The sequence below is a fragment of the Balaenoptera acutorostrata genome, chromosome 6 (assembly GCF_949987535.1).
Source record: "Balaenoptera acutorostrata chromosome 6, mBalAcu1.1, whole genome shotgun sequence".
Taxonomy (NCBI): domain Eukaryota; kingdom Metazoa; phylum Chordata; class Mammalia; order Artiodactyla; family Balaenopteridae; genus Balaenoptera; species Balaenoptera acutorostrata.
In genome coordinates this window covers 108,035,071-108,048,765 of record NC_080069.1, presented here as the reverse complement: position 1 = coordinate 108,048,765, position 13,695 = coordinate 108,035,071, and the positions used below count along the sequence as shown (strand labels likewise).

The 13,695-nt window shown below is 45.3% G+C and overlaps 1 protein-coding gene and 1 pseudogene across 3 annotated transcripts in view; both read left to right on the top strand.

Annotated features, from left to right (window-relative positions):
• Positions 1-13,695, top strand: part of ASTN2 (astrotactin 2) — a 913,616-nt gene that overhangs the window by 514,238 nt on the left and 385,683 nt on the right. The window lies entirely within an intron of this gene.
• On the top strand, positions 8,050-8,445 carry LOC103009791 (40S ribosomal protein S12-like; annotated as a pseudogene).

The following is a 13,695-nucleotide window of genomic DNA, read 5'->3' as shown; positions in this document are numbered from 1 at the left end:
CCCTCTTTAGCCGTGTGTAACACCAGTGGGAAAACCCACGAAGGCAGGCCTGCTTTTCTAGATGAAGCACACTCCAGGTTCTAGGTTGGAAGGTCTAGGCTGGAAGATTTCTTGGGTCTGGGCTGTGGGCGCGTTGTCACTACTTGGAGCCTGCCCAGAGACCTTTGCGTAGGGCTGCAGCTCACTCTTTGGTACCCTTAGGGACCCAGACTAAAGGCTGAGGTATCTTTTGGGCCCCAAAGAAAGCCTGGAACATAGGTAACTCCAACCTCCAGGCTCTAAGCGGCAGTGGGAGCAATACATTACCCAGCTCTGTGACCACAGGGCCAAGGAAAAGGGCACTGGTCCTCCAAACTACTGAATTTATCACCTACTCTTGTGAAACAGTCAGTGAATGCATAGCCTGGGTTCCAGTGCACGTTTCGCCACTTCACGGCCGAGGGATCGATCGTGAACAAGCCTCTTAACCTCTCTGAGTTCTCAGTTTTCTCATTTATGTAAAGGGAATCATACTCCAGCTGAAAGGGTTGTTCTGAGTGTTAGATGAGAAAATGCAAGCAATGCTCTTAAAGAATGTAAAGAATACTTAATAGTTGTTTCGTAATTGTTAGCACTTTTTACTATAAGTCAGTAAGAAGATTAATGAAGAAGTGCTAACAGAGGAATGAAAATAGAAAAATACCAAGCAGAGAAATGTTTAGGTTTATAGATATTTTTATATTTATTGATATGATAATAATATAAGGTTCTCACTTGAAGGTACTTTTAGCTTCTTACTGCTGCTTTTTTCTCTCCAGTTTCTGTCTTTCCTGAGAATTCTCACCTATATATTTTCCCTACTTTTTTTTTTTTTAACATCTTTATTGGAGTATAATTGCTTTACAATGGTGTGTTAGTTTCTGCTGTACAACAAAGTGAATCAGTTATACATATACATATATCCCCATATCTCTTCCCTCTTGCGTCTCCCTCCCTCCCACCCTCCCTATCCCACCCCTCTAGGTGGTCACAAAGCACCAAGCTGATCTCCCTGTGCTATGCGGCTGCTTCCCACTAGCTATCTATTTTACATTTGGTAGTGTATATATGTCCATGCCACTCTCTCACTTTGTCCCAGCTTACCCTACCCCCTCCCTGTGTCCTCAAGTCCATTCTCTAGTAGGTCTGTGTCTTTATTCCCATCTTGCCCCTAGGTTCTTCATGACCATTTTTTTGTTTGTTTTTTAGATTCCATATATATGTGTTAGGATACAGTATTTGTTTTTCTCTTTCTGACTTACTTCACTCTATGACAATCTCTAGGTCCACCCACCTCACTACAAATAACTCAATTTCATTTCTTTTTATGGCTGAGTAATATTCCATTGTATATATGTGCCACATCTTCTTTATCCATTCATCCGACGATGGACACTTAGGTTGCTTCCATGTCCTGGCTATTGTAAATAGAGCTGCAATGAACATTGTGGTACATGTCTCTTTTTGAATTATGGTTTTCTCAGGGTATATGCCCAGCAGTGGGATTGCTGGGTCGTATGGTAGTTCTATTTTTAGTTTTTTAAGGAACTTCCATACTGTTCTCCATAGTGGCTGTATCAGTTTACATTCACACCAACAGTGCAAGAGGGTTCCCTTTTCTCCACACCCTCTCCAGCATTTATTGTTTGTAGATTTTTTGATGATGGCCATTCTGACTGGTGTGAGATGATATCTCATTGTAGTTTTGACTTGCATTTCTCTAATGATTAATGATGTTGAGCATTCTTTCATGTATTTGTTGGCAATCTGTATATCTTTTTTGGAGAAATGTCTATTTAGGTCTTCTGCCCATTTTTGGATTGGGTTGTTTGTTTTTTGATACTGAGCTGCATGAGCTGCTTGTAAATTTTGGAGATAAATCCTTTGTCAGTTGCTTCATTTGCAAATATTTTCTCCCATTCTGAGAGTTGTCTTTTCGTCTTGTTTATGGTTTCCTTTGCTGTGCAAAAGCTTTTAAGTTTCATTAGGTCCCATTTGTTTATTTTTGTTTTTATTTCCATTTCTCTAGGGGGTGGGTCAAAAAGGATCTTGCTGTGATTTATGTCATAGAGTGTTCTGCCTATGTTTTCCTCTAAGAGTTTTATAGTGTCCGGTCTTACACTTAGGTCTCTAATCCATTTTGAGTTTATTTTTGTGTATGCTGTTAGGGAGTGTTCTAATTTCATTCTTTTACATGTAGCTATCCAGTTTTTCCAGCACCACTTATTGAAGAGGCTGTCTTTTCTCCATTGTATATTCTTGCCTCCTTTATCAAAGATAAGGTGACCATATGTGTATGGGTTTATCTCTGGGCTTTCTATCCTGTTCCATTGATCTATATTTCTGTTTTTGTGCCAGTACCATACTGTCTTGATTACTGTAACTTTGTAGTATGGTCTGAAGTCAGGGAGCCTGATTCCTCTAGCTCCGGTTTTCTTTCTCAAGATTTCCTTACTTTTCTAAAAAGGATTTCAAGCATCCCACTAACTGATTGACCTCACATAAGACCCTCCACATTTGGATTCTGGGCTGGTATCTCTCCTTTGATCCATTTCAACCACATTCCCTGAGCGACCACTATATGCCAGACTCTGGGGTATAAAAAGGAACAAGGTCCAAGGTGCATCTCCTAGAAGCTGACAGTCTATGGCGGGGGGGGGGGGTGCATGGGGGAGGGATGGGCACACAAGCAAATCATTCTTCCTGTAAGTGAGGAGGTTGTACTAGAGCAACAGTATTAAGGATGGGGCTGCCCAGACACCTGATATTGTAAGGTGGGGAGGCAACCGGGGTTCTCTGCTCACCAGAGGGAAAAGAGAGGGAAGAGTCTGGAGGCATCCATGTCCTGCCCCCACCTGCTTCAATCCAAGAGAGCAGCTCTGCATTCTTCAGTTTTCTATACCCAGATCCCAGAAAAAGTGTAGCTTGAATAGAATGTTTTGCTGCTAGTTTTTTTTTTTTAACATTGAACAAAAAGCTTCCTCTCGTCCCTTTATGGGCTGACATCCCAGGATTTGCTCCCAGATGTGTCTGCTTTACACATCATTCACTTTGATCCTTATCATGTGTGTTATTGAGTTAGCTCACGTGGGCCTGGCTGGCCGTCTCCCTGGGTCGCCTGTGAGCTCTGTGGGGGCAGGGTCCCTGCAGCCTCCCCTGCTTATCCCCAGCCTCCGAGCAGAGCCAGCCATACAGGAGGTGTCCCCTGGACTTTGACCGACATCTGAGGGTTGGCTGGTCAGTGGAGAACAGAGATCTGCTTTTTCTGTGTGCCTCTGATGGGCGGGAGTGAAAAGCTGAAAAAGGATGAAAGAAAGCTCTAGAGAGACAGGTTTAAGTTCAAGGGCAGATAGTATTTCCTGCATGTCTCCTCACGAGGACGTGTGATTCCTAGACCCTTAAAGCAAAGAAGACTGGACACACACTCAGTCCCACGTTCCCTTGCCCATGCCTCTGGATGCTCTGGGCATTGTGAATGTTGAGGTACCACCTCCTCTTCCAAGGAAGCTGGATTTGAGCCTCACCTTCCAGGTTGTTATGAAGGCACAGGTCTCCTCTGCTGTCCAAAAGTAGAGCATTCCTATGAAACCTTTCATAAGCTGAAATGGTGTAAAGTGAAGAAGCGATCACCTTAGGACACGTGTTGCTAACGGATGCAGAGAATAAATCACAGATGCTCACAGACACAGTTCAAAGCTCTGGCAGCTTGATGCTGAGATGCTGAGCGTAGCTCCCAGGTAAGGAGCTTGGTGGTGCCTGTCTCACTGCTCAGGGTGCGAGCTGCTTCTAGAAGGCTCCCTGCAAAACAAACACTGAACGCTGTTTTTGCTTTTCGCTTTTTGCAAAAGTGAAAATCCTCTTCGGATTTCTTTCGATTACTGAAAAGAGGTACGAATGTGGGTCTTTCGCAAAAGCGAACTGGCATAAAGCGAACTTTTGAAAAGCGGGGGACCCCTGTATACTTGTCAGTTGAGTAGGATAAAACACATTTATTGAGTGTCTTACTTTAATGTGTAACTTTCTAATGCTTCGTCTCGTTATACCCGGGTTTCCAGCTGTCCTCTTGAACGTGCGGGTGGGCAGGTCTGCTTAGGAAGACAAGGCGAGCACCTGAGCGGGAGGCCTGGCCTTGCACACCTGCCCTCACGCAGAGCTCCCTTCCACGCGAGAGGAGGCAGGGGCCCCCGGGAGAGGAGAGAGACTGTGTGTCGGGGTGCGTGAGGGGCCGTCCAGCATTCAGGGCGCGTCACTTGCCTGGTGGATTCGCGGAGGCTTCGTCTCCTTTTATATCCTGTGCACGTGTTGGTAAAGTGCTAAATGTTTTGTGCCGGCACAAATGCCCCTTTTGTATCACTCCAGCTCCTGCTGGTGGCTCTTCGCAGCCCACAGTAAGTTGTACATTTATTTCCCCTAGGACTTTTCAAACAGGAACACACGCTCTGCTGTACAAGAAAAATCTGTCTCTCCCACCTACCCACACCCTCTCCCCCAGAAGTGAAGCCCAAAGATTAGCTCCCTGGGTGATCTTTTTAGTCTCCTGAAATAACCTGGACTCCGAGGAAGGAGGTGGTGTTAGGAGGCTTCCAAGACGGGGAAGGTTTCCGAAGGCTTGGCTTACTCCCCATTCTTTGCAAAAAGAGGGCGTAGAGGGGCCTTTAGAGGGCTGGGGGAGAGTTATCTCGGAGGACAGTGCTGGAGACATTTGGCTTGGGCCTCGTAGTCTCACTGCAAACACAGAGCTCTGACATTACCTCCAAATTGAGTTCTGGAGCATTTAGTCCCAGAAAAGCACTGGAGGACTGAAAGATGTTCATCACACGGCCTGGATCTCGAGTTTATTTTTATAATCCTGTTTGTTATGTGAATTTTTGAAGAGATGGAAGAGGCCCAGACCTTTCTGCTGTAGAGAACAGATATAGATCCTACTCAACAGGCAGATTGATAACAGACACTCCTTAGCACTTAAACTATGCCAGACCCTGTTCTGAGCGCTTTACACATATTAATTGGTGAAATCTCTGCAATTCCAACGCCTGGGGTAGGTGATGTCATCATTCCCATTTTACAGATGAGGAAACTGAGGCCCAGAGAGCTTAAGTAAGTTGTTGGAGGTCCTACAGCTAGTAAGTGACATAGCCAAGATGGGGGAGCAGGCAGTCTGGCCCCCAGGATGAGGTCTCAACCACAGCATGGTCTGACCTCTTAGAGATGAGCAGCCTCACCCCCTAACCAGTGTCTGAGAAGAGTCATGCTGTCCCACCTTTCACCTCTTGGTTATATCCCAGACTCTCAGCGTCCTAAGAAGAAACCATCATACGGCCACATAAAAGTACCTGCCCCTACAACATAGGAGCCTCATACAGCCTTAAACCTTGGTGCTCCTGTGTCCTGGAGAGACACAGATTTCCCCCAGGTATTCACATCATTGTTATGCCAGGCCCTGTGGTAGGCACTGGAGCTTCAGCAAAGGCACGAGAATCCCTGTGCCTGTCCTCACCTCGTGCAGGCAAAGGAGAGGGATGGAAGGCACTCACCTTCTGGTGTGATGCTGGCCAGGTTGGTAGAGGGATGGGTGCCCTGGGGCATGCAGCAGAAATCCCACCCATGGGAGGCTGATGGGGCCTTCTAGATGCAATTAATAATTAATTCCTGAGACTCAAACAATTAGCAGGCATTAGTGAAGCCAAAAGCAGAGGGAGGGAGGGTGGCGAACAGTGTTCCTGGCAGAGACCCGGAGGCAGGTGAGAGCCTGTCCCTTCTTGACTGCCAGCCGTGTCCGTCCCCGTAAGCCCGTCCACAGGGGCACCTGCCTGGTCATGCAAGCAAAGAGGCTTTCGAGACTTATTTCCTTTGGGCTCCAGATCTCTGCATGGAAGGAAAAGAATATCAAACTAGTCTTGTGACTGTCACATACCACACCCTGATCTGAACTCTCTAACTGTGTCATCTCATTTAATCCTTCTCACAAGGAACCTGAGGCCCAGAGAGGGAATTTGTCTCCTGTCCAGGAAGAGGAGGAAGTGGGCTTGGCATGGAGGTCGGGATATTGCCAAGCCTGGACCTCTCACACCAGTGCCCTGACATCCGACCTGCCTTTGAGGAGTGATTTCAATGCTACCAGGGAATCCCTGACTGTAAAATTCCAGTTTAGTCCTGGTGGTCTGGCTGAGGCAACACCATTCTCCTGATCATTTATTTTGTTCATTAACCTATATATATCTGGGCAAGGTTCAGTGCGAGTGATTCAGCCATTCTATGCAAGTCAGCTGGAGTGGTTCACCTAGGGTGAGAGAGGCTCCACTTTCAAGATGGCATTCAAGTTGGTGCTCGCTGCCAGCTGGGAGCTCAGATGGGGCTGCAGGTTGAGGGACCCAGTAACTTTTCAACTGGGCCTCGCCATGGACTGCTTGGGCTCCCACACAGTATGGTGGTCGAGTTCCAGGAGAGCAAGGTGCATGGGATGGCATTTTATGACCTAACCCTGGAAGTCACAGAGCATCATTTCTACTGTACTTTATTGGTTGATGCAGTCATACACATCAAGCCAGTTTCAAGGAAAAGAGACAAAGACCCTAGCATTCAATGAAAGGAGTGCCAAGGTCACCTTGGAAGAAGTGTGTGTGGGATGGGAGATAGTGTTGCGGCTATCTTTGGAAAATACAATCTATCACAAATATTTACTATTTACTAGGCACCACTCTAGATGCTAAGTATACTTCAGAGAATAAAACAAAGACCCCTGCCATCATGGACCTTATATTCAAGCAGAGAGGGGTGGTGGCGGGGGAGACAGACAATAACATGACAAATAAAGTATGTAGTAAGTTAGAGGTGATAAGTGCTATTAAAAAAAGAGCAGGATAAGGGGGTCTGGAGTGTGGGGTGAGAGTAGCAATTTTTTTTTTAAATAGCAAATTCTTATTATTATCTATTTTATACATATTAGTGTATATATGTCAATCCCAATCTCCCAATTCATCCCACCACTATCACCCCCCACCCCCCTTGGTGTCCATACGTTTGTTCTCTACATCTGTATCTCTATTTCTGCCTTGCAAACCAGTTCATCTGTACCATTTTTCTAGATTCCATTTATATGCGTTAATACACGATATTTGTTTTTCTCTTTCTTATTTACATCACTCTGTATGACAGACTCTAGGTTCATCCATATCACTATAAATGACTTAATTTTGTTCCTTTTTATGGCTGAGTAATATTCCATTGTATATATGTACCACATCTTCTTTATCCATTCGTCTGTTGATGGACATTTAGGTTGCTTCCATGATGTAAATAGTGCTGCAGTGAACACTGGGGTGCATGTGCCTTTTTGAATTATGGTTTTCTCTGGGTATATGCCCAGTAGTGGGATTGCTGGGTCATATGGTAAGAGAGTAGCAATTTTAAATAACATAATCAGAGAGGTTTTCCCAAGAATATGTCATTTGAACAATAAAATTAAATAAGAAGAGAGAATGAGTGTGTATATATCTGGGGAAAGAACATTCCGAGAAGAAGGAACTACCAGTGCAAAGGCCCTGAGGCACAGAATGCCTGGGGTGTTTGAAGAACGATGAGATCCGTGTTCCTGCGGTAGGAAGTGAGAAGAGCAGTAAGACGTGATGTCAAAGGAGCAGTAGGTGGCCAGGTCATAGAACTTCAGCTTTTACTCTGAAAGAAATGGAAAGCTATTGGAGGATCCTGAAAAAAAGAGAAACATGATCTAACCAAATTTTCAAAAGGGACACTGTGGCTGCTTTGTTGAGAATAGAGTGTAAGGGAGGGAGGTCGCAGGTGTGGAGGACAGGTAGAAGGATACTGCAGTAATCCAGGTGAGAGGTGATGGTGGCCTGCGTCCGGGTGGTGGCAGTGGAGGTCGGGAAAAGGGTTTAGATTCAGGAAGCATTCTGAAGTACATATCTCCTTAAAGAGAGAAAGGGCTCTTTTCCTGCCGCCGCGGAGTTGCGCGGAGGCGGAGGCGCGGGTGCACTCAAGATTCGGCTCCACCCGTAACCCACCGCCCTGGCCGAGGAAGGCATCGCTGCCGGAGGAGGTGTAATGGACGTTAATACTGCGCTGCAAGAGGTGCTGAAGACCGCCCTCATCCACCATGGCCTAGCACGTGGAATTCGCGAAGCTGCCAGAGCCTTAGACAAGCGCCAAGCCCGTCTCTGTGTGCTTGCATCCAACTGCAATGAGCCTATATAGGTCAAGTGGGTGGAGGCCCTTTGTGCCGAGCACCAAATCAACCTGATTAAGATTGATGACAGCAAGAAACTAGGGGAGTGGGTGGGCCTCTGTAGAAGTGACAGAGAGGAAAAACCCCATAAAGGGGTCAGTTGCAGTTGCGTGGTGGTTAAGGGCTACGGCACAGAGGCTCAGGCCAAGGATGTCACTGAGTAGCACTTCCAATGCAAGAACTGATCAAATTAAAAAACCAGGCTCTTGTTCCTCAAAAAAAAAAAAAAAAAGAAAAAGAGAGAGAGAGAGAGAGAGAGAAAGGTAGGTGTCAAGCATGATTCCATAACACCCCCTTATCTGTCCTGTGACATTGGCTAGTCTTTGCAGAGGGAAGAAGGTGGGCTTCTTGTCTTGGCTCCCCCCGAGCCCTCTTTCTTGAGAAATGATTCTTATTCTTTCAGATAATTTCATTGGACTCTTTTTTGTTCCCCACAACTTGTCCTTTAAGCCGTTGGGTGGGGTGTCGTACCCACTTCCTGGGGAATGGTAGCCCTATACAATGCTCTGGGACCGTGGTTTTTATGGTGTATCAATGGGGAAAATGCCGCCTTCATTTTTTTTCCCTTCTGAATATTTACAACGTGCACTTCCTCTGAAAAGTCCTGAAGTAAAGACCTTGTTTAACTTAGTTCAGCACATCATTTCTCAAATATATTTGACTCCAGGAACTTTTTCCATTAGCATACTTGCTCGGAACAATTTGGGAAAGGCTGATCTTATTTCAGTGACCTTCCTCCAAGGAGGAGATCATCAAAGCAGCCAGGTCTCAGTTATCTGCGTGGTTTGGAGCTGCCTGTCCCAAACCAATTTGCCAGGCTGCTCTGGCCTTTCCGGCCTCCTGCCTGCAGTCTCCTCACCTTTGAGGTCCTGCAGAGGCTGCCCTTTGCTGGGACAGTGCCGCCCCATCCACATCGCTGTCTGCACTGAGATGTCGTGTGCAGGAAAGCTTAGGAGTCAGCACACCGAGGTTGTCCCTGACTCTCCCATTTGTTCCTACAATCATTTACGGGCACTTATTCTATGACGCTGAGCTGTTGGAAGATGCAGAGATGAATCCAAGCTGGGTCTTGCTCTCAAGGTGATTCAGGTACCTCAATAGCAGCCATGTAAGGGGAGCTAAAGTAAGAATTGCTATAGGAATAATGCAGCTTTAAGCACACACACACACACACACACACACACACACACACACACACACACACACACACAATATCAGTAACCAGAAGAGGGTTTGGGATTCAGAACTTGCAAATTATAGCCACTACGTTTGATCTTGGACACATTTTTTCACACTTCTATCATGGTTTTCAAGAAATCCACAAAAAAAAATCTTCATTTGATGTAGTAAATAGTTTTACCGCCTGGCAAGCCAGGAGCTAACCTAAGGCAAAGAAACCCTAAAGAATAGAACCGGACTGCTGGTTCCCTCACAGTGTGTGATAAATGTATTGTCCCCTCCCACTTGCTTCCTGTGGAGCCTCAGAACTTAAAGGAGGGGTGGGTGGAGGGGAGAAGAGGAAGGAGAGACAGTGGGTAGAGGGAGGAGGAAGCAGGCAAGGAACACTTAGGCTGGTGGTGAGAGACTTTTCCTACTGGAGACTCGCCCTTGGGACTTTGTGATGGAAACTATTCTGGAAACTGCTGGAGACTCCTACCCTCCCCAGCTGGGGGTAGCCTCGAGGGGTTGCACTGGTGGACAGATGTCCCACCCTCTTCCTCAGTCATCTTGTAGGATTAGCTAGTATGAGTGGGAAGCCTCCTGCCTCAAAGAATGGATCATTTCACAGGGCTCTATTGTTTTTCTCTGATTGTGTTTAAACTTTCTGTTTCTGAGGATTAAGCCCAAGGAATACAGCCCAGGACAATCTCTGAAAATGAGTTCTCTCTCTATAAATCAATAACAAGAAAACCGTAGACCCTCAGAAGCCAAGAACATGATAAGGGAGAGAGGTGTCAAAAAGCAGAGCCCCTAGAAAATGGTGACCCCCACCCCTCCCTGTTAACATCCTTCCACACTCACTGAGCCTTGGTTTCTTCATCCATAAAATGGGAATATGGATGCTTAGTTCTCAGGGTTGCCATGAGGATTCGCTGAAAACCCAGCATGGGTCCCTGGTAATTAATGTTGCTCTGTAAATGGTAGCTGCCATCAGCATCATGGTCATTGTTGTGGAGGGCGGAGGTATCCATGAAGACTACATGGAGAAAATGACATCAAGAAAAATAGGATGTAGGCATGTGGACATTGTGGGAAAAGATGGAATTCCAGGCGGAGGACTAGCCTAGTAGAAGCACAAGGTCCTGAAAGCTTAAGGCACTCTTACAGAAGATGTTCCCCTGCGCTGACAGCTTTGCCTGTGTGGACTTAACCCCAGCAGTTCTAACTCAAGGTCATTGAATGACACTTTGACTTTGATCCCACTGCTGGTGTTGTCCTTGTGAAGTGGCCCCTCTGTAATACTCATTGATACCCACAAAGCAAGGCAAAGGACGTGTTCCAGTTCAGCTGAAACCTTGCTCAGTTAAAACCCTGACTGACACTATGACAATTAGAAAAACTTTAAAAAACTCATTAATTCTGAATCCATTAAATCAGTTTCCTGACTCCATGGAGACTAGGAAGGAACTTCACCTTTTAATTCATTAAAGGAGTGATTTTTTTTTAAGTGTAAGAAACATGGCAAGAAAATGCACGTCCTGTTTTCCAGGGTGCAGGGAACAAACAATATTTGAATGCAAGTTATGCCCCAGACAGGAGACACTATTGACTACTTTTTTGGCGCTCAGCTTTGCAAAGTCCATTTTGCAACTGGGGAGTCAGAGACTCTTAGCAGAGAAGTTATCTGCTAGGATTACTAGGTCTGATTCCATTTTCCAAACTCTTTCCACATTATTGTTGTCTTCTGTGATGACCAGACTGTGTACTAGACATTTCTCATTTTTAGAGTTGACTTAAAAATGCATGATTCGATTCTGCTTTTATAAATTAGAAAAATATCACTAAAGCTAAAACCACCCTGACTGTCCCACCCACATTCACCATTGCTAGTCCCATCCTTTCTTTATTTCTGAGTTTCTCTCCTCAAAATTAGCCACTCGTGTAAATGCGGTTTTAATCTTTCCAACATAACTTTAAATGAGTTTGTTGTCGCTTTTCAGTCCTTTAAAAATACTTCTCCATATATGTCACCTACCCAAAGGGAAGCTCTAATGTGTGCCTGTTTTCTTAAATGGTGTCATACTATATATAACATTCTGCATCTTGCTTTTCCCCTCAGAAATATTTTTTGAGCTCTACCCATGTTGACACATATAGAGTCAGTCCATTCCTTTTAACTGCAGGAGAACATTCCAGCACGTGAATATACCATTTTTATTCCACAGTGCCCTGATTGAAGGTTATTTAGGTTGTTTCCAATGCTTTGCTGTTACAAATAGTGCCTCGGTGATCACCTTGTACACATATATCTATGCGTGTATGTTTGCACCCTTGAAAAGCTCACACTTAAAAGCTAACAAGTGGAATGCTTGTTATAGATCATTTTTATCTGTGTGAGAAGCAGTTTTCAGAAGGGCCTCTGATCCTGGGATCTGGATTGACCATCTGGTTTACAGAGTTACTGACACTCAGTCTTGGAGGGAATGTAAAGATTCAAACCTCTCCTTTTAAAGTTAGATTCTGATGCCCAGAGAGACGAAGGGACTTGACCGTGGTCACAGTACCCAGAGGTCCTTCTTGCATGCCCTCAGCGAGCTTTACTGTTTACCTGTGTCCTTCCCACCTCCTCTTGGCTCTTGGCAGCGGTCACCTACATCTTCAGGTATGCGCTACACCTGACTCTCTCTGCCTTCGGGCTTTAGAAGAAACTTGGGAGGGGGGGGCAGTGGTAGGAGTAATACCCTCAGAAAATTGGCACAACCCTCAACAAATGACAGACAGGAAGCTGGTGGAAAAATACCCCAGGTTCCTTGCCCCTTGGTGGAAAGATTCTGGGTGCATCCTCCCCAGCCTCTGAGAGACTCCAGGAAGACTGCAACCGTTTCCCACATGGTGACCCACTTATTAACACACCCTTGTTAGCTTTCCTCCCTCCCTTGTCTCTCTCACTTCCCAGCCCCTCACCTGCTTCCTGGGATCACCTCCCAAATCAACTACCTGTACCCAAATCCTTGTCTCAAGGTCTGCTCTTCACGGAACTCAAAGACTGCATCTGTATGCCAGGGTCTGTGCCAGGCGGAAAGGGATACAAGAAATGAATAATATATGATTCGCTGCTCTTAACAAGTCACAGGCCAGTGACCCAGGTCTTCTGACTCTCCGTGCAGTGCTCTTTGTGCTGCATTTATATCTGTGCATTTTAATTCAATGACACTCTTTAAAAAAAAAAAAAAAGGCGATCAGTCTTCCCAGCAATCAGTCTGACTAAATGAAGTTTTATTGTAATAAGTTAATTCCACTGCTTTTTTTTTTTTTTAATGGGAAAGACCTGACTAAAATATTAATCCTTAAACACAGACCTTCGCTGGATACCAAGCAGTTGCCCCGACACGCTATCGCCATCTCCATTTTTCTGATATATATGTTTCTCCTCCCTCTGTTCTTAGTAAATGTTGATGTTCAGTTCACCCTGATCAGTGTTTAGCTCTTCTGGTCAATTTATCTTATGTATTGACCTGAGCAGAAAATCAATGTAGTCTTCATTTGCCGTCCTGTTTAATTTTAATTCGGGAGAATTGGATTCTGTGGAAACAGTGCCCAAACTACTAGAGCCTTGATAGGGTACCACCTACTCCAGAGAGCGTTCCAGGGTCCAGCCTTAATTGACCTCCTCTCCCACCCCCTCCCTTCTTCCACTCGCACCCCTTTAAAAACAGAGACAGTCAAGACCAGACTTGTGTGCTTAGTAAGTACAAATGGATGTAAAGTTTGCTTTCAGAACGGGCTGGGTCTCCGAGATCTCTGCCCAAAGACTCCCTTCTCGTGGGGCCGCTTTCATAAATGCACAGGGAGGCAAAATGCCTTTGCCATAAATAAATAACGTGACCAAGAACACTTCCGAAAAGCTGGTTACTTTCACATTCTACTGCTGGGGAGCCTCAGGTCCAAAACTGCTGCAGGAGTTTTCCTTTCAAAAAGACCTCGAATCCTAATCCCAGCTCCTCCCTGATTAACTGAGACTTTGGGCAAATTACCTGCCCCCTCTGAACTTCTGTTTGCTCACCTGTAAAAGGAGGCATCGAGATTGCTGTCAGAATAACAGAAAATACCCCTGACGTGCACAGCAGGGCACTGGGCTCCTACTGTTATGTGATTGCTGCCATTTGGCTTTTTTTCCTTTTTTAATTGAAATGGAGTCATTGTATTTTTAAAAAGAACTTATATTTCTTTTGGTCACCTTCAAATATCAGTGATCATTCAACACATGTTCCTAC